Here is a 21,364-nt window from a genome sequence, read left to right as displayed (position 1 = left end):
AGTTACTTTTCATATAGGTAAACACATTTGGTGATAGGACATGAAGAAAAAATTAGAAGTTCAGTTGTTAGAGCATCTGGTTTTTAGATAGTGAATATAGACAACAAGTTATACAATTTAATATTTTCTTCTGGGACCTCTGCCACGTGTAAGGTAGTATTAGCTAAGATTTTTCTATAAATTATTTTGTTATTCCATACTTCACACCTGATTCATTAGTATATGCAACATGTTACCATTAGTACACCTAGATTTAGACTGAGCATGTGAATCTTACCTCATTCTAATAAAGGGGAGATTATACTTCTTTTCTAAGGATGTAGGCTGTTGCCTTTTATTATATAATATTTTAATAGTCCTGTTAGTGCTTATTTTATAAAAACTATGATAATGTATAATAGTCTAATGATAATGATAGCAAATTTAATTATAAGTGGTGCTGAGATTGTAGATCTCTTTCATTTTTAGATAACTTCCTAGGGAAATAATGATATTTACTGACTGTGAATAAGATTATCCTTATTGGCACTGCTGAATAATCTCCTAGAGAATTTTTATAGATAAGAGTAAAATAGCTTCACCCAACTTTTCTTCCTGAAATAAATAAAAACATAGAGATTTTGCTTTGTTTTCTTCTTTTTCTTTCTTTCCTTCTTCCTTCCTTCCTTCCTTCCTTCCTTCCTTCCTTCCTTCCTTCCTGAGAGAGAGAGAGGGAGAGACTGAGAGTGGGGGAGGGGCAGAGGAAAAGGGGGAGAGAGAACCCTAAGTGGACTCCAAGCTCAGCATGGAATCTGATCCGGGGCTCAATCCCACGAACTGTGAGATCATGACTGGCGCCTAAATCCAAAGTCACATGCTTAACCTACTGAGCCACCCAGGTGCTCCTGTTTTGTTTTTAAAAATTTATTTTGACTACGATTATTTTGGCGTACATGTCGGACTTGCACTCACTTCTATTTAACACATATTTGTGCAATATCTACCATCTATGCCAGACCTTACTGTAGGTCTGGGAGTACTTTGATCAAGACAACAGACCAGTGGCTTTTGCCCTCACAGGATCATGTATCTCAGAATGGTAAGATTACAAGGGAGAGTAACAAATACATGCAGCACAAAGGACGATCATTTATGTTTTGAGGGCTTAGGGAATATTTGTTAGGTTTCTGGACTGGGAATTTCAGCAGGCTGTGGTATATTTCTTACAGAAAGTAAGTTTTGTGAGAGCATGGGCCATTCAAAAAGATCTGAGTATAAATTGAGGAATGGGAATATATAAAACAGTAAGCAGAGGATGGACTTTTATACTAGGGGAAATAAAGAATCACTGAAGGGTTGCTAGCAATGTGGTGACTAGATTAAAATTGCACTTTGCAAAGGTCTGATCAGTGAGGAGAATAAGGTAGATAAAACAAGCCTGGATAGAGTCAGGAATCTTTATTAGGCAGTAACGGAATTAATGCAGGCAGTATACCATGGTAGCCTAAACTAGTTCAGGTCTGTGCAATTAGAGAATAGATTTGAGGGGTACTTAAGAGATAGAGCCTACAGCTCCAGGTTCTTACAGGGGAATGAAGGAGGGAGAAGAAAGTATCAAAGAAGCCCAGGTTTCTGGTTTGGGAAATTGAGTAGACTGGTGCTTTTCTCTGAACTTGGAGTCTCAGGAAGAAAATATAGTTTGGGGGGAGAAGAAATAAACTTCATTGTGGTCACATTGGGTTTAGCAGTCTCTTGTACCATCCCCATGGAGCTCTCAATTAGCCATCTGTTTTGTGGGCCTGAGGGTTCTGGAGAGAGAAGGTGAGCAGTTGTATAGCTGGAGATCATAACTATGGTGGAAGGGTTGCTCCAGAAATATGTAAAATGAGAAGAAAGCCTCAAACAGGGTCTACAAAGTTTTTGTGTAAGGAGCCATGTAGTTAATATTTTAGGGTTTGTGGACTATATTGTCAGAACTACTCAACTCTGCTCTTGTAGCACTGAGGTAGCTACAGACGGTACACAAGTTGAGTGGCTGCGGTTATGACACATTCAAAGTTAATTATTGGTGTGGAAATTTTAATTTCATATAGTTATCACATACCAATGAATATTATTCTTCCTTTGATTTTTGTTTTGGTTTGTTTTGTCAACCATTTAAAACTATACAGGTCTATCCTTAGTTTATGGTCCAAACAAACAAACAAAATCACTGGGCTACATATGGCCCATGGGCCACAGTTTATAGACCCCTGGTATGGAACATTACCCTTCAGTTCACAGAAACCAAAGAGGAAATGATAGGATTGAATCAGAAAAGTAGAAGAAAAAATTAAGAACATAACATGAAAAATATATACGTATTATATAATTTTGAGTTAGTTCTGACATTTGTGGTAGCTGGCTACCAAGAAGTTAACAATTGCAGCAATGCAATGAGAATACAGGTAGTGGAAAGGTGGAGTTTTCAATAAATGTACTTCATTTACTATTATAAGTGTAATAAATATAGAGGTGTTTGAAAAGAGAAGTCCTCCATCTCCCTTTCTGCCACCATTCCAATCCCCAAAAGCATGAGTTTAGATCTCCTAGAAACCTGAGTTCTGTCTATTCTTGGCTATCTCATAATAGCCAGTTAATTAATTTCTTCAGTCTCAGTTTATTTGTATGTTCAATAAAGATAATTTGGTGGAAAAAGAAAACAAGTGAGAAGACATGTACGCATATGCTAGAAATTGAGTTCACAGAGTTTGGGTTAAATTAGAGCAGATTCTCTCTCTCTCTCTCAAAAAACAAACAAACAAACAAACAAACAAACAAACAAACAAACAAAAAAAACATACCTAGCAGAGAGTATGGAACATATTTAAATACTTTTCAAATGTTATTTCTCTCCTTGACAAAATATTTGCAATTTGATATCCTGTGTGAATTCTAATCATTCCCAGGGAAATTATCTTTTTTTCTGGTTCAGATAAGAATAGATGAAGTAATCCATATCTGTTGAGTAAGGGATTGAATGACCCTTTCTAAAATGGGAGCATCTGTGCATGGACTACGCAAAATACTTGACTGCAACAGGTTCTCAATAGCTGTAAGTTTCTTGTGATGATGATACTGCTGCCACTGTAGAAGTGAGTCAAGGTGCTGGGTGAATTTTTGTATTTGTGCACATCAACAAACACGAATGTAAGAAAATTTGAGAAGTAATTTGGGGGAGGGAATACACGATTGTGTTAGAACCTAACTTTGCCATTTATTTGACAAAGATAACTTGGGACAAGTTATTTAACCTCCTCACTAAGCCTCAATTTCATTATCTTTAAAATGTGGATAAACTGTCTCTTTGTGGGTGATGGTGTGACTTAAATGAGAGGACATAAGATATCGAGCACAGTGGTTGACATGTAGTAGGTTCTCAATAAATATTAGTTCCTCCCATTCTGTTCCCTCTCACAAGAAAATCAATGTTGACCTTTTATTTCTACTTGCTGTGGACTGTTTGCCTTAAAGAACAAACTGAAATGAAAAAGAAGAGTTTTATTGATGTGTTTGCAAATGGGTTGCTGGGAATGTGGAATTTGTTAAATTTGAAGTCCATAAATTCCACTGTGATATGAGCCTCATGCAAAGCTAGGAAGAGGTCTATAATTTGTTTTATTTAAAACATTGAATTATGATGGCTCACTTAATAACTCCAAACTACTAAGCTAAACTACATTTGTGTTCAGAAAACAGTCATAAAAATCCCTGTTAGACATTTAATTACTGCACAAATTGTTTTATAAAGCATTGTAAAACAAACATGTTGATTAGCAGAAAAGAAATAGAGATGTGATTGCAAAAACACTAATCTTTTTAAATGTATAAATTTAGCTACAACCAAGTATTCTATCATATGGAACATTTTACCCCTGAAGGCTTGTCATTCTTTTGTAACCCTGTCCATTTTTAAAGATAAAACTTCACATGCAGAATCTTTTCATGTGTACAAACTGAAAAGAGATTTACTGTATTGTTGTGAAAAATGCTTTGTTGTATTTTTTTCTTTAATAGAGACTTATATTAACATTTATGAACATGAATTTACAGAATCAAATTTGCAAAGGCAGGCCAAAATCAATGCGTGAGTAAATCATGAAATAAGTGAGTGTCCGTCTAAGGAGATGGCAATAGTCATTAAGGTTCAGGGTGGGGTGGGGAAGGAGACTTAGTTATTGGCTGTCTTCAGACGAACAAATTCTGAAGTCATCACTCAAAGCCCTTCATATCTAAGGCAGAGGAATTGTCTTCCCAAGAATATTAATGTGATCTTCATCAACACCTTTTTAATTTTATTTTTTTATGAGATGTTAGCTCTCAATTCAAATCAGGAGGACTGCACTGTGACTTCTACTAGAGTAGAATTTATAGTGGGAAAAGTCCTTTTTAAGCCTCCTAACCTAATCATCTTTGAAACTACAGCATAATTTTGGCAATATCATTCATAGTTATAACTGGTAGTTATATAATAGATTAAACACATGCACATGTGAACACACCCATCCACCCCCCCCCCACATACCACACTCACATACATACAAAAAAAAACCCCACAAATTTCACAAGAGTGATGCACATCACACAGATAGTCTTATGATTTTGACTTAACGAAAATTCAAGACAGAGAGATGGAGGGATGGAATGAGGTACAGAGTATGGGAAGGAGAGACAGAAAGGAGTGGGACCAGTTTTCATTAGTGTATTCATTCAACAAATATTTCTTTAGTAACATACTGTTACTTAGTCATTATAGTTGCAATGATGAATTAGAATTCTTATTTATATAAATTTTACAGTTTTGAAGGGAGAGAAAGAAATATAAATTTAAATCATCAGAGAAAAATACAACCATTAATAGACCACTGACTCACTTCGGAAAATGGAAGGAAGGTTAGGCTTCCCGAATGAGATGATATCATTAAATGCATTTTAGTACTTTTGAGGGCCTAATACAATAATGAGCACAATTCCATTCTGGGCTGTGTCATAACAAGGAGGAATGGGGTATGGTCCTTGTCCTCCAGGACCTTGTGTCTAACATCATATTGAGAAACCTGTTAACTGATGTAAAGAAAATGAATAAATCAAAGTTGTGAAAAATTGTATTGAGGAAATATACAAGACAGTCATGGCAAATATAGATGAGCAGCAAACCCACACGTAGGTTATCACTATCAACATAATCCATGGGCATTGAAGGAACCCTGACCTATAAAAAGGTCTTCTTTAAAGATGAAAGAATTGTCTCTTCCAAGTTCTCCTGGTCCTATCCCAGATTCAATAACTCTGTTCTTTGTTTCTCTCTGCTGGCAAAAATATTGACACTGATGGAACATCAAATCCTCTTTACTCTATTAAATTCACAAAATTCAGATAAAGAGTGAAGTAAATCTAAAAGCATTTGTAGTGTCTCCAATATGAGTGGAAGTTGCACCGATTTTGAACTAAATACCATTATAAAATAAAAACAGATTTTACTCGATTTCATAAAGTAATACTTAAATGGGGACCGAACTTTGGAGATTTTCTTTCATTAATTCTAGTGAAAAGACTTGAAACTGAATTTTTAAAAATCTTCCCTTGAGAGACTAATGATAAATCAAGAATGGAAACCATTATAGTAATCATAATCTTTGAGAAACCGACCTCTGAGCTGCTAATAAGCAGAATGGTCCCATTTCCACTGATTTTATGTTTTTCCTCTTGTCCACAGGGGGTAGATAATAAATCATGCAATGTGTCCTTATTTATAAATAGTCTAATTTTTTTGTTTGTTTTTAGAGTTAGTAGAATAACACATTACTAAACTGATCTGTGATACATGTAAGAAAAACAGTGACCTCTTCAAACCTATATTTTTTCTTTTTTTTTAATTTTTTAATGTTTATTTTATTTTGAGAGAGAGACAGAGACAGAGAAAATGAGTGGAGGAGGGGCAGAGAGAGGGAAACAGAATCCGAAGCAGGTTCCAGGCTCTAGGCTGTCAGCACAGAGCCCGACATGGGGCTCAAACTCACGAACTGTGAGATCCTGACCAGAGCTGAAGTCAGAAGCTTAACCGACTGAGCCACCCAGGCTCCCCAAACCTGTATTCTTATAAGAGACACTTTGGTCTGAAGATTTTTACTTGTGAAACATTTCAGATGCCAATATCGTGTGGTAGAGAAAAGAGATAAATCAAAGATGCACTGTTTTTTCATTTCTAGAATTGAATATTTCAGCCTTAATAAAGTAATCCAGGCCAACAAAGGGGAAAATGATATTTAAATATGAACAGGGAAAATAAAAATAATACTTAAATCTCAGCAAGACAAAATGGCAGATTAAATTTCCTTGGTGCCATTGTGATATGCTGGACGGGGAATAGGGTATTATTTCCACTTTACTTTTTCAGGTCTAAACTGAAGCACATAGCATTTTTCAGTCTACATTTTACTCTTCCCCACCCCCCTCCAAAGAACACATTTCACTCAAAGTGGAGATTATATAAAGCAGAAAAATTCCTGAATTTGGATAACCTAGCTGTTGAATAAATCCCAACCTGTATAACACTGAATGTGTTACATTACATATTAAAACACTTTCTGCCTATGCTTGTGGTAGGCAGAACAAAGTGCTTGTCTAAACATGTCCATGTCCCAGACCCAGAAAAATGTGAATTACATTTTTGTGTGTGTCAAAAGGGACGTTGCAGATGTGATTAAAATAATGACTTTAATATTATCCTGGACTATCTGGTGAGTCAATGTAATCACAAAGATCCTTAAAAGTGGAAGAAGGAGGCAGAAGAATAAAGTCAGAGGTGAAGACAGAAGCAGTATGTGGATGATGTGATGTGAGAAAGATTCAGTCAACGATTTCTGGCTTTGGATATATGGAAGGGGTCCAAGAGCCAAGAAATGTGGATAGCCCCTAGAAGCTGAAAAGGTAAGGGGTTGAATTTTCCCCCTTGAAACTCCCCAAAGGAACACATCTCTGCCAATACATTGATCTTAGCCAAGTGAGACCCATGCCAGACTTCTGATCTACCAAGCTGTAAAATAATACATTTGTGATGAAAAAAACATTAAATTTGTAAAATAATAAGTTTCTAAATCACTGATTTATGGTGATCTGTTACAGTTGCAGAAGGAAGCTAATACAGATTTTAGGACCTGGAAGTGGTTTTTACGATACAAGTACCTAAAAAATGAGGAAGTTACTTGGGAATTGAACAAAAGACAGAGGCAGGGAAATAGATTGTCTTCAAAGCTAGAGAAATAAGGATGTTAATGACTCTGCTAGTGAGGACTCAAGGAAGTGAAGAGCATGGTAGAGAAAACAGAGATCACCTTAGAGAGTACCTAAATCATCATAAGTGGACCATGAGGAGAAATATAGAGATTAAAGGCACTCTTTGTGAAAGAACAGAAGGAAATGAAGTACATGCTATTAGAAATTGGAGGAAAGGGAAACCTTGTTATAAAATGACAAAAACTTAGCAGAATTATGTTCTGTACATAGGTGGAAAGCAGAATTCATAAGTGATGAATTTGGATATTTAGATGATATTTCCATTGAAAGTATTGAATGTGTGGCCCAGTTTCCGTCTTACTGCTTATACTAAAATGTAAGAGGAGACAATGATTTCACTAATCCTTAGCCTACCTAAATATAAAAGGATGCTAAAGTTTAGCGATACACTGGAAAGAAACCAGGGTCTAGAGAAAAAGCCAATGGTATGTCTGGACAACCTTTTACTGATGTATTAGAAAAATTGAAAGGTCAGAGTATTCAGGTACACAAAAGTCTCTATGAAGAGATTAAGTATGTGACCCCTCTAGATCCCCTAAACCATTCCAGGAGAAGACAAAAACAGATGGGATTATCTAGGAAAAATATATGTGGAATACCCTATTTTAATAGTTTGAATCTCAGGACCTAAAGAAGAGACCCACAAGATTCTTGAGAATTTTATTCCAGCAGAAAAAATGGCAGCTTGGACTAGAAAAGACAGAGAGGATACAAAATAAAAGAAGACTGACCACCAAACTGATACAGGTAGGAAACAGGCAGTAAAAATACGTAGCTGTAAACATGTCCTACTTTGCGTGGAAAATTTAAAAAAAAAAAAAAAAAGGATGATTCTGAGGGTGAGGACCAGAGGGCGGAGCTATGAGCCACAGAAACATTATTCTTTTAAACGTTAAAAGCAAAGGGAAGTGCTGATTCATAAGGGCATGTGTACCCCAGTGTTTGTAGCAGCACAATCAACAACAGCCAAATCATGGAAAGAGCCCAAATGTCCACTGACTGATGAATGGATAAAGAAGATGTGGTTTATATATATATGATGGAATACTACTTGGCGATGAGAAAGAATGAAAACATGCCTTTGAAACAACATGAAAGGAACTGGAGGGTATTATGCTAAGTGAAATAAGTCAGTCAGAGAAAGACAGATATCATATGTTTTCATTCATATGTGGAACTTGAGAAACTTAACAGAAAACCAAGGGGAAGGGAAGTGAAAAAAAAAAAAAAAAACAGTTTCACACAGAGAGAGAGGCAAACCTATAAGAGACTCTTTTTTTTTTATTTTTTCTTTTCTTATGAAATTTATTGTCAAATTGGTTTCCATATATAAGAGACTCTTATACACTGAGAACAAACTGAGGGTTGATGGGGGGTGAGGAGAGGAGAAAATGGGTGATACGCATTGAGGAGGGCACTTGTTGGGATAAGCACTGGCTGTTGTATGTAAGCCATGAATCACAGTAATCTACCCCCCAAACCAAAAGCACACTGTATACACTGTATGTTAGCTAACTTGACACTAAATTATTAAAAAAAAAAAAAAAAAAAAAAGAGAGAGAGAGAGAGAGAAAGAGCCTGGTTAACTGATTTTGAAATTGCTTTAAACCAGTGGCTTTTTTTTTCTTCCATTTTTATCCTTTTTTTCTCCTTGTTATTATTACTTTTAAATTTTTAACATAGGCAGGCATAATTAACATACAAGGTTATATTAATTTCAGGTGTGCAGTATAATATTCACCAATTCTATACATTACATAGTGTTGACTATGCTAAGTGTACTTTTAATCCCCTTCATTTATTTCGCCCATCTCCCCACAAACCTCCACTCTGACATTTGTATCCTTTTTGAACCAAAATATCTAAAAATATTATCCTATGTCTGTATGACCACTACAGTTTGGGAACAAATGACTTGCTTTTTGAGTTCCATAGACTCACAAATGGAGAGAAGTTTTGTCCCAGGATCCTACCCAAGAGTCCTACCCATACCTAATTTAAATAATTTTGATGGGATTTTTGCTAATAAGATTTAGATAAGATATTGTACTTGAGTTAATGCTGTTTGGGGTTGAAAACTTGGGTGACTTTGAATGGATGAGTATATTTTGTATTTTTAATGAATGTGCATCTTTGGAGACCCAAAGGTAGACTGTGGTAGGCAGTATAATCCCCCGCCTCCAAGATTGTCTACATTCTAACCCCTGGAACCTGTAAATATGCTATGTTACATAGCAAAAGGCAATTTAAGTGGAATATGGTATTAGAGTTGCTAATCAGTTGATCTTAAAGTAGATTTTTTTTGTTTTTTGAATATCAAGTAGGCCCAGTATAATCATATGTGTATTTAAAAATAAAAGAGTGAGACAGAAGAGAGTCAGGGAAATGTGACTATGGGAGGTCAGCATGATGCTAAATGAGGAGTCAACTAGCCACTTTTGCCTGTGAACCTGGAGAAAGGAGGCCATAAGCCACCCTTAGGAAAAGGTTAGGAAGAAGAAAGTGAGAAACCTTTAAAAACCTGAAAAAGTCAAGGAAACATATTGTGCCCTAGAGTCTCTGAAAAGAAATATACCCTTTTGACACCTTGATTTTAGCCCAGTGAGATCCACGTCAGATTTCTGATGTACAGAACTAAAGATAATAAATTTGTGTTTTAAGCCATGGAGTTTGTGGTATTTGCATAGCAATGATAGGAAACAAATACAACGCCATTATATGATGACTCATTTAAAGGCATCAAATTTGTAGTGTGTCTCTATCACAGAATTAGAGTCTCCAACTAATATTTTATTGTTTAAATGTTCCAGGATTGTCCTTTCTACTGGTGCTGTGATATATTTTCATTATCTTTGGCTTACTGTTTCACTCTTCTCTGTATTAAAACACAACTCAAGAGGCGCCTGGGTGGCTCAGTTGGTTAAGCGCCTGACTTCAGCTCAGGTCAGGATCTCGCGGTTCTTGGGTTTGAGCCCCACATTGGGCCTGTGCTGATAGCTCTGAGTCTGAAGTCTGCTTCGGATTCTGTGTGTCCCCCTCTCTCTGCCCCTCCCACACTCACGCTCTGTCTCTCTCTGTCTCTCAAAAATGAATAAACGTTAAAAAGAAAAAAAAAAAGAAATTTAAAACACAACTCAAAATTCTGCTGTTGTGTCTGGGTAATAGAAACTAGCTGAATTTTCTCTCTAGGTACATGGAGATATAGGTGTATATATGAAGAGTATAATAAATGAAGAAGTCAATAGTGCACTTACGTCAATTTTTTCTCTTTATATACTTCTTAAAAATTTTTTTAAATGTTTGTTTATTTTTGATAGAGAGAGAAAGAACATGAGTGGGGCAGGGGCAGAGAGAGACACACACACACAGAATCTGAAGGAGGCTCCAGGCTCTGAGCTGTCAGCACAGAGCCCGAAGCGGGTCTTGAACCCATGAATTGTGAGATCATGACCTGAGCTGAAGTCGGATGCTTAACCGACTGAGCCACCCAGGCATCCCTATATACTTTTGAATAAATACTTATTTTTATTTTATCAGTCATCTCAAGTCATTACTTGATCTGAAAACAAGAAGATATATGCAAATAGTCTTTCGGTGTGTGCATGTGTGTGCATACATACATCATGTTTGTTTTCATATGTTTCGAAAAGAGGACAGATGTAATTTGAAATGTTACGTCTCAATTATAGAAGTCAGATGTTGCACAGAATATTTCTAGAATATTATATGAGTCAATATAGGACAGAAGGAAGTGTGTGATAATCATTGTTCTTGGAGTCATGATATTACACAATTTCCCTTTCCTAACAGTCCTGAAGATTGGAATTAGAGAGTCAAAATACAGATTCACTGCTATACCTTCCAATTAAACAGCTAATGAGCTAGAATGATGACCTTTTCTCCTGTCTGGTTGTAAGAATAATTAGATTTAAAAATACTTCATACATGAATGAAATCACTGTGTTGCCAGTCAGAGAAAGTGAAGACAGATCACCATACTTAATTTTACTCAGTTTGATGAAAGGCATTTTGGTGTATGGGTGCCAACAGTAGAGTTGCAATATTAATCTATCCAGTATCACTAAGATATTGAAAAACAGGGTACAGAAAGCTGAATCATTAAGACTATGTGAAATGTTAAGAAAGAAGGAAAGAAAGAAAAGAAAGAAAGAAAGAAAAAAAGAAAGAAAGAAAGAAAGAAAGAAAGAAAGAAAGAAAGAAAGAAAGAAAGAAAGAAAGAAAAAGAAAGAGAAAGAAAGAATTCTGAATATTAAGAATCCTGAATATTATACTGTGCTTTATGCTGGAATAAAATTCCAATTAACCAAATTATTCAAATTTCATGTTGTAATAATTTGGGTACACTGAGACTTAGGAAGAAAACATTTTTATTTAAAGAATTATTGGGGTGCCTGGGTGGCTCAGTCGGTTGAGCGTCCGACTTCAGGTCACGATCTCACGGTCGGTGAGTTCGAGCCCCGCGTCGGGCTCTGGGCTGATGGCTGATGAGCCTGGAGCCTGCTTCCAATTCTGTGTCTCCCTCTCTCTCTGCCCCTTCCCCATTCATGCTCTGTCTCTCTCTGTCTCAAAAATAAATAAACGTTAAAAAAAATTAAAAAAAAAGAATTATTGCCAAAATCTTTCTAAAATAACATTATTCAATGATAATTCAAAATCTTGGATTGCTTCAAGAATCATCACACTGGATATAAACCTTAATTATATACTATTGGCCATATGGAATTAATAAGAAATAGGTATGTATGTGAGTGCATTCATTCTAGGAAATGCTTATAGGGTGGAGAACAGGATTCAAGACTACATCTTGTGTTTTATTCTAAGACGCGTATTCTTTCCTGTGATGATTCCATCATTTCTATTACAATTAAATAAAATCTTTGAAATTTTATAGTATTTCTCTAATTTTAGAGGATTACAATGGTAGTGTTTATTTCATGTTATCTAGAAATGCTGATTTCCTCAAAGGTTAGGTTTTGAATTAATATTTATCACAAAGCGTTTTAAAGGGATTCAAGGTCGAGGGAATATATTTTTGTTCCATGTTTTAGTTTTGCTTAATTCACCATTATTTGTGAAAATGGGAAAAGTCTATTGTAAATTAGAACTCTCTGGTAGTCACTGTTAAGGCCTAGTAGAGGAGGATATGTTTTTGGTTAAACAGAACTTCCTTCTATTATTTCTTAAAAACAAAACCAAACAAACAGAAGGTCAAGGCTTGATACTAATTGTGCTCCTTAATTGTCACTCCTTAATACCCTCAATATTGAGAATTTAAGATTCTAAAAGCATATTCATTGCAAAAGGTCTTACTCATTTTTTTTTCTTTTGATAGCCTTTGCCTTGTATAGCTTTATTGGCTTTTAGACCACTTCCATCTGTCTAAAAGACAGTTAAGTAATGGCTGCAGCTCTCTATGTATTGTAAATTCATGGCAATTAATTACTTTAAACAAATTTTATACTGAGAAATGGAGAACACCAACTTTGTATTCAATTCTTGATATGTTGTCATCTAGAAAATGAAGACAATAATAACACATGATATATACATACATATAAATAGTGAATACATGGAATTTGTGAAATACATATTTGTTGTTACTCTTCTTTTTTTCAAACACACTTTTTTTTTTCAGGTAATACTCCTATATGTTAGATAGAACTAGTATTTTCTGATATTGAACATAATGTTTGTAGGTCCCAAAAAAGATCAACAAAACATAATTTGAAAATATTGAACATTCTCATAATTGAGAACAAAAGTGTTATATTAAAAATATCTGGGTATATGATACTTTTAAATCATACTTGTTTTTCATACCTTTGTAAAGATTGCAAAGCACAGAAATAATATTGACAAATGATATCTTACTCTCATTAAAGGCCCTGGTTGTCTGATTATTGTAAATCAAGGAGTTCATTTTACTCAGTACATTCCTTAGGTTGCTTCAAATTTAGTTGTCAAAATTTCGATGTAGTAATTGTCATCAGTTAGTTCACAGGAGCCTAAGTGCTGTGTCATCCCTGATAAATTGTGCTGCCATAAAGTAACATTAATTATTTCTGGTCCACCTAGTAGACATCAACATCAAGATTTTTCCTCAGCTTTCATCTTATGGCTGAAGTAGCCCATTCATCATCTTTTTTTAGAAATGAATGGGATTGGATCATGAAATATTTTTATGATTGGCAGGCTTCATGGTGGATGTGAATAGGCAGTGGTCAGCAAAGACCTTGCAGATTTATTTTACTGGTCATACTGCTGCCTCCAATAACTCACTACTTCTTCATGCTGGAAGCTTTTAGAGGTCAGAGAGGTGGCAGTATGTGAGTAGAAGCAAGCATGATTTCTAGATCATATCCATAGTCCCTTTGATTTTTTCTGAGCATACGGAGAGCACCTACAGACATAAAAACAATAGCAACCACTTTACCATTCAAGTCCTCTGGATCCAAGTCTGAAGATTGTCCAAGGTCATAGTGTGTAATGGAACCTGTTGGAAGTTTACGTGTGAAGAGCTAAGTTCTTGAATAGAAACCATCTAGGGGAATCACCCCAGCAGATTCTTAACTAATATTTAAGGAGCAACTCGTGGGCAGTAGAAGCAGCACCCTCATCGAAGGTTTTTCTCAATGACAGTCTGCTGTGCCAGAGAGATCCAACAAGGTAAACGTTGATCAAAGTAGGGAGTAATTCCAGATCTCCCAATGTGCCCTCCACAAATTTATTAACCTGAAATTCCCTGTTCTGAACCCAAAAGAGTGAAATTTTTTTGAGGGCTGTGGAAAGCAGCCTAAATGAAGTTCAGTGTTGTAGGTGTGTCTTTTTTGAAATCTATTTGCTATTAAGCTCATAAGACTCATCATCTTTGGCCCTCAAGTTTAAGTAAATACTGAAGAAGATACATCGTCAGCCCTGAATTTTTGACTTGATTAAACTTGGACTCCTATTCTAGTATAATAGTCATTTAACTTGATTATGTTAATGCAAAATATATCACAGAGGATATACTGAAATGCTTTGCATAAATTGAATGTTTTCCAGTGAATTTTACTAATATTTTACAGATGTTTTAGTGCTGCAGGCTTGTCCATGTTCTTTTCCCTGCTTGCTGAACAATATCTTGTATTATGTTCTTCGGTATACATTAATGAGGTTTATGGTTTATTATAGGCATAGTACTTTATCATATTCCCTAGAATTTTTCACTGCATTCCTAATAAATTCTCTATCAGAAATATGAATTCAGGAAGAGACCTGAAGGGTCTCCTATTGAGGGTCCACATTTCCTGGGTAAGAATAAAAATTAGATGAGTTTTGTTCACCTTCTCATTTGATGGTATTCTTTCATTCCAAAACTTAAATGAAAATATTGTCATCACAAGTTCTCCAGACATTTTTGATATACATTTATCCACACAAGCACTCTGAGCACAGATCTGTGCTATTCATCCCGAGTGGCTTTTTAACTCATTGTTTTCTCAAAGTAATGTGAAAAAAATAAAGTATTTCTTAGGGGATATACATTGAATTTGTAAGATAAATTAATAATGATTCCTGCCAGATGGAATTGAATTTCTCTCCGTGTCTGTGTTGTGCTGTTATTCTCCTTGGTATAGTGTTCTTTCCATTCATTAGAATCCTTTTATGTCTCAGGTTCTAACTTCACTTCTGTTCCCTTAAAAGCTCATTCTAGGGCAATACCTCCTTATGAACCCTAATCATCGTTTAATTAGGACCATACCCTGCCATTACTTTATGTCTTATATTTCTCAAAGTGCTTATCTGAGTAGGTGTTCAATAAATATTTATTGACAAATTAATTTTTCTATTAACCCAGTTACTTTATTTTAAACTGATTTTACACATTGGCAATTGTACATGTAATTGTGTAATTCATGACTGCCAAAGGAGCAATGATCGCCTCTAAATATGTCTTCTCTTACAATGTAGACACTTTTTCATGAAATAAAAACACACATACAGATTTTCCAAAGGATAACATTCGTTGCAGTATTTTGTCTAGCCAAAGCTATATTACTACCCTCAAGGAGATATAAGACAGCAATGTTACTATTTTTTCTTTGTTAAACAATGAAAAATAAGCCAGAATAATCCAAAAATAAACCCAATTTATACCAGGTTTTAAAATCTTTGACATACCCATCCGCCTCTTATGGATTTTCTAACTTTCAAAGTAAGAGGGAGGATCAGAGAGACAAACTCTGCCGAGCTGGGAGATATAATACTCCTTGACAACAGATTTTTTGCAGTCTCCTCTTTAAAAGCCTTTGAGGTTCTTGCATTTAACCTTTTCAGAGGCAGCGCATTCCTGATGGAGCTCCTCTGACATCCAGCATCTCACAAAAGCACGCAGGCTTAAAAACTCCCAGGTCTGGCACTGCGAGCCCCAACTTATGATATGGAATGGGATCTCCTATCACTAGGAGGGAAGAAACACGATTCATCTCAAACATACGCAGCTGAACCATTTCTCTCTCCTTAATCTCTTTGTAGAAAATGTCTTCTTCAGGAATTTGATTTAGATATTGAATAGAAAAAGTTAGAAGGATTTTAAATGCATTCTGAAATTTTGTTCTGTCAAGAACTCCTGAGATTTTCATCTTCTCTTTAAATTACCTTTTTTTTAACCTTTCTAAGAAATGGTAAAATGTTTTTGAAAGCATAATATAAAAGAGTGAATACCCTTTTGTAAGTATGGGTAAGGCATTCAATACTCTGTAAATAGGATCTCATTCAACTTTGTACTTCACATAAAGACATATTTTGATGATTTCAAGAAAAATGTAAAATGATTCCAATACTTTTAATGCAAAGGTCCTTCCTTTTAGCTTATAAGGGATATGCTCCTTCTAAAATGTTGTCTATGAATTATGGAGATAATTGATCTTCAGTATCTCTAGTTAGCATCTCTGACTCAGAAATAAAAACAGAGGAGCCATACAGAAAGAAGGAAAGAAGAAAAGGAAGGAAGGAAGGAAGGAAGGAAGGAAGGAAGGAAGGAAGGAAGGAAGGATGGAAGGAAGGTAGTGAAGGTAGCAAAGAAGGGAGGGAGGGAGAGAAAAGGAGAGGAAGGAAGAAGCAGACATTTCATGGCAAAGAAAAATCTATTTCCTTTTGTTTGTGTCAAATTTTTATTTACATTCTAGGTAGTTAACATATAGTGTAATGTTGATTTCAATAGTATAATTTAAAAAAATAACATTTTATTTAGTTTTTTGAGAGACAGAGAGACACAGAGCATGAGTGGGAGAGGGGCAGAGAGAGAGAGGGAGACACGGAATCTGAAGCAGACTTCAGTCTCTGAGCTGTCAGCACAGCAGGGCTCGAACCTACAAACTGCGAGGTCATGACCTTAGCTGAAGTCGGAAGCTTAACCGACTGAGCCACCCAGGCACCCCTCAGGAGTAGAATTTAATGATCGGTCACTTACATATTATACCCAGTGCTCGTCACAACAAGCGCCCTCCTTAATACCCATCACCCATTTAGTCCATTCCCTGCCCACTTCCTCTCTGATAACCAAGTTTGTTCTCTATAGTTAAGAGTCTTCTTATGGTTTGCTTCCCTCTCTCTCTCTTTTTTTTACCCCCTTACCCTATGTTCATCTGTCTTGTTTCTTAAATTCCACATATGAATGAAATCGTATGGTATTTCTCTTTCTCTGACTGACTTATTTTGCTTAGCATAAGACACTCTAGCTCCATCTACGTCATTGCAAATGGCAATATTTTATTCTTTTTGATAGCTGAGTAATATTCCACTGTGTATGTATACCACATCTTCTTTATCCATTCATCAGTCGAAGGACATTTGGGTTCTTTCCATAATTTAGCTATTAATAGTTCTGCAAACATCATGGTGCATGTGCCCCTTTGATTCAGTATTTTTGTATCCTTTGGGTAAATACCTAGTAGTGCAATTGCTGGATTGTAGGGTAGTTACATTTTTAACTTTTTGAGGAACCTCCATACTGTTTTCCAAAGTGGCTGCACCTGTTTGCATTCCCACCAACAGTGTATGAGGGTATGTCTTTCTCTGCATCCTTGCAAACATCTGTTATTTCCTGTGGTGTTAATTTTAGCCATTCTGACAGGGGTGAAATGGTATCTCATCATGGTTTTGATTTGTATTTCTGTGATGATGAGTGATGTTGAGAATTTTTTCTTGTATCTGTTGGCTATCAGTATGTCTTTGGCCCATTCATGTCTTTTCATGTCTATTCATGTCTTTGGCCCATTTCTTAACTGGAGAAAAATGTATTTCTAATCTATATATAATTTTATAATGGCTTCTCTTAATACATAGACATAAAACAACTGTTAATTCAAATAATAATAATTTTTTTTTTAATTTTTGTGTCCTCTCTCACAAACAACTAAAATGTTTCCACGATTGGATTAGGTAATTCTATAGCTTACCACCATATTATCTATATTAAGTGCCTTCCTAGAGAGTAACTCTATCATTTATCATGATCAATTTAAACATAAACTTCTCAGGTTTCCTGGATGGCTCAGTTGGTAGCACATGGGACTCTTGATTCCAGGGTCATGAGTCCAAGCCCCCTGTTGGGTTTGGAACCTCCTTAAAATAAAAAATAAACAACAACAACAACAACAACAACAACATGAACTTCTCATTTTTCTATAAGGAGGTGGCAAAGATAGAATAAAAATTATGTACTTTGAACTCAGACAGACCTGACTTGAATCCTGGTATTATTATTATCATTATTATTATTTTAATTAACAGCTAAATTGAAATATAATTTCCATACCTTATAATGCACCCATTTTTAAGGACAATTGTAAGACTTTAGTATATTTACAGAATAGTGCAGCTATCACCACAATCTAATTTTAGAATATTTCCATCACCCCCAGAAGAAACTGTGTACCATTTACAGGCACTCTTCATTCTTACCCCAATCCTAGGCAACCACTAACCTACTTTATGTCTCTATGAATGCTGGTATTGATAACCCTCTTTCGAAAACATGCACATTGTCATTCTGAGAAGTGAGGCAGTCTTCTCAAGAACAAATAGGTAATAAATCCCATATTTTATATGTAGAGAATGCTTGTGCAACCCCTATAAATCATTCCCTGCTATTTTCCCTATTTTACAAATGAGGAAATTGTGATAGAGAATGGTGAAGTAACTTTCCCAAAGTTACACATTTAGAGAAGAATGAAGGAGTGAGAATAGAAAGACAGATTTCCTATATTCCTAATCATGGTGCTGTTTGCTAAAGCTGATCAATACAAAAGAGGTTATGAAAATGAGAGAGATTTAAATTTGTAAGATTTTAACCTCTAATTTGTTTTTAAAATAAAAATGGACTTGACACCAATTGTATGCAAAGCATTATGCTAGGCATTAAAGAGAAATAGAACTGAGAATAGAACTAAGGTATTTCTCAACAGACAAAGAACAATAGGATAACCACTAAAGCAATGGAATGGGTGAAGACTGATGGAGTCAAGAATAGGGTAGGTGACCTGCTGTGGGATGAGTACAGAAGCAGTCAGACTGGAAACACAAGAGGAAATTTTACTATAGTAAATACCACTTTAAGATCAAATCCCAGTAGCACAAATTATTAACAAAGTTTATCTTCATCTATGAGGCAGGGACAGCTAGCCAACTGGGGTTGCTGAGGGTAGAAAAGGCAGTTCTAAATATTTTAAACATCTTAACAAAATAATGGAAGCATCATTTCTATTCTAAAACTTAAAAGGGGCATAATAGTGTAATGTAAAAGCAAAAATACATTTTAATCCCCATTTCTGCATTTTAAACACCCTGAATTGTCTTATTGGCCAATTGGGCAAACAACCTTTCATTCCGCAAATATGCACTGAATGCCACTTTGAATATAAAGAGGTTAAGACTCGGACCTTGCCCTGTAGCAAGTGTTCAACTGTAAGTAACCATGACACTTGCTGTGGAAAGCTGAGTAGACACAGGCATATTTTAAGGAAGGTTTCTTTGAATCTGTGGTAGTGAATAGGTAAAGATTCTCAGAAAGGAGTTGTTTAAGCTGGATCTTAAAAGATCAAGAAAACAAAAATTCAGGCAAAGGGCTTAAACTGGGACACAAATTTAATGCACTTCATAACTTCATGATACACTAATTCCATCTGTTTATGAGATAATGTCCCACAACCTAAATAGTGTTATACCCTTAACACTATTCTCAACAGCATTCTTGACAGTATTTTTTAAATAAAAATATGGACAAAGCAGTGTGGGAGTATACTGGAACAAAGCAAAGATAGATTATTAAAGCACAAAAATCCCAGTTGTTTTTATTTTCCTAAAATTAATCAACAGTTTTGGAATCAGTAGTTTTCCATTTTCCTCAGCAGCATTCAATATCACTAGACTTCAATATGGATGTGAACATTTGGAAGAAATATTGGAGCGTCTGTTCTTTTCTCCACTCCCCTTTTATTGCACATAAGAGAATTTGAATTTCCATTGCCATAGAACTTGGATTTTTCAGGTCACTGAAACACACTCTGCTGATTTCATGGCCCTGATCTCTGATTGCTTGGGCACAGGCACTGCTTTCTTACATAAGTGAAACAAGAAATGGTTATTCCCATTCAGGCTTTCTAAATCAGGCCTAGAAATAGGGATTGGGGTAATTAAGGTATAATGTTCACAGTAGAGAAGTATATGAAGCAATAAATAGTGGTTGAGGTTGGTTAAACGCCAAAATGAAGCAGCGATGTTTGATAACCACTAAAGCTATTTATGGTAAATATACTCCTAAACCAGGAACATTAGTCCCATTAGATGACAGAATTTAAAAAGCAATAAGAATCCATAAAAAGTAAAACATGCAATTTTCTTTCTTTGTGAGGGATGTGAAAATGCTGAGTTGTCTGTTTTTTCAATTGATAATGCATTTAGCACATAATTTAGGTGAAAAGGTAACATAGTATAAACAAAAATATTTATTGGCAATAAAAGGTTATTAAATATAAAATAGATTGCTGGGGCTGAAATTATCATAGCTGGAGAAGAGAGGTATGTCAGGAGAAAAAAGAGCAAATATGCAAAAGAGATTTAAATTTTGCTCATATGAAATTTTATAAAATTGAACAACTCCTGATTATAATAATCTCATACATTTTGCAAGGGAAGGGGCCATAAAGTCTTAGCAAGGGCAAGAACACAGATTTTAGCAATTTATTTCATCAATGTTTTCTGATAAACAGAGGACCTCCGGGCAGTATTTTTGTCTCTTGGTTTTATGATTGTGTTTGTGTTTGTTTTCTACTGAACCATTCCCTATGCAGAATAAAGCTTAAATGCCTTTATATTACATTCAGTCACCTCCAGAGGATGCTCAACCTTTCCTAATAGTTTTATATATATTCATATGGTATAAACCATACTCTCAAAATTGTAACGATTAAAGGTTTTACAAATTAGCATGATGGATGTGACTCATTGTATAATTGGTGCAGACTTATTTTATTCTTCGGCAGTGTCTAGGGAAGTTTTAGTTTGCCTTTCAAACTTCTGCCCACCATGTCCTTTCTTTCAGTTCTGTCACACGAAACAGAAGAGAGTTCATTCCTAAAACATTTACAATGACAAAAAGTCCAAACAGTGTTTTCTTGTAGGAAGCAAGAGTACAAAAATCTATTTTAATTTATTGTGAACATTTCTAAAAAATAGTAAATGTTCTACTGACATAAAAATCACTCAAAAACTTTTAGTAAAGTCTTGCAGTATCAGGAACTGATATTTTTCAGCAAGCTGTGGGTGGGTAATAAAATGTGAGGTGAGCGGAGTCAGTGCTTCATGGACATTTTGGATAATGATGTGAGTAATGTGTCTTCAGGATCCACAGTTGGAGAATGTTAACGATTGTTCTTAGGTTCTGATGCAATGGTACAAACATGGGAAGTTCTTAAAGGTGACTGAGATATGAAACAATCTCATATAATTAGGTGAACAAGGTGGAAAAAGAATGTATTTAGCAGGG

General features: G+C 35.4%; 1 protein-coding gene across 3 annotated transcripts in view; it reads left to right on the top strand.

Moving 5' to 3' along the window:
- The window catches only part of LRP1B (LDL receptor related protein 1B), a 1,862,224-nt gene that overhangs the window by 56,534 nt on the left and 1,784,326 nt on the right, over positions 1–21,364 (top strand). The window lies entirely within an intron of this gene.

The sequence above is a fragment of the Acinonyx jubatus genome, chromosome C1 (assembly GCF_027475565.1).
Source record: "Acinonyx jubatus isolate Ajub_Pintada_27869175 chromosome C1, VMU_Ajub_asm_v1.0, whole genome shotgun sequence".
NCBI lineage: Eukaryota > Metazoa > Chordata > Mammalia > Carnivora > Felidae > Acinonyx > Acinonyx jubatus.
Note: the sequence above shows the minus strand (reverse complement) of the source record. Positions and strands in the feature narration are given on the sequence as shown.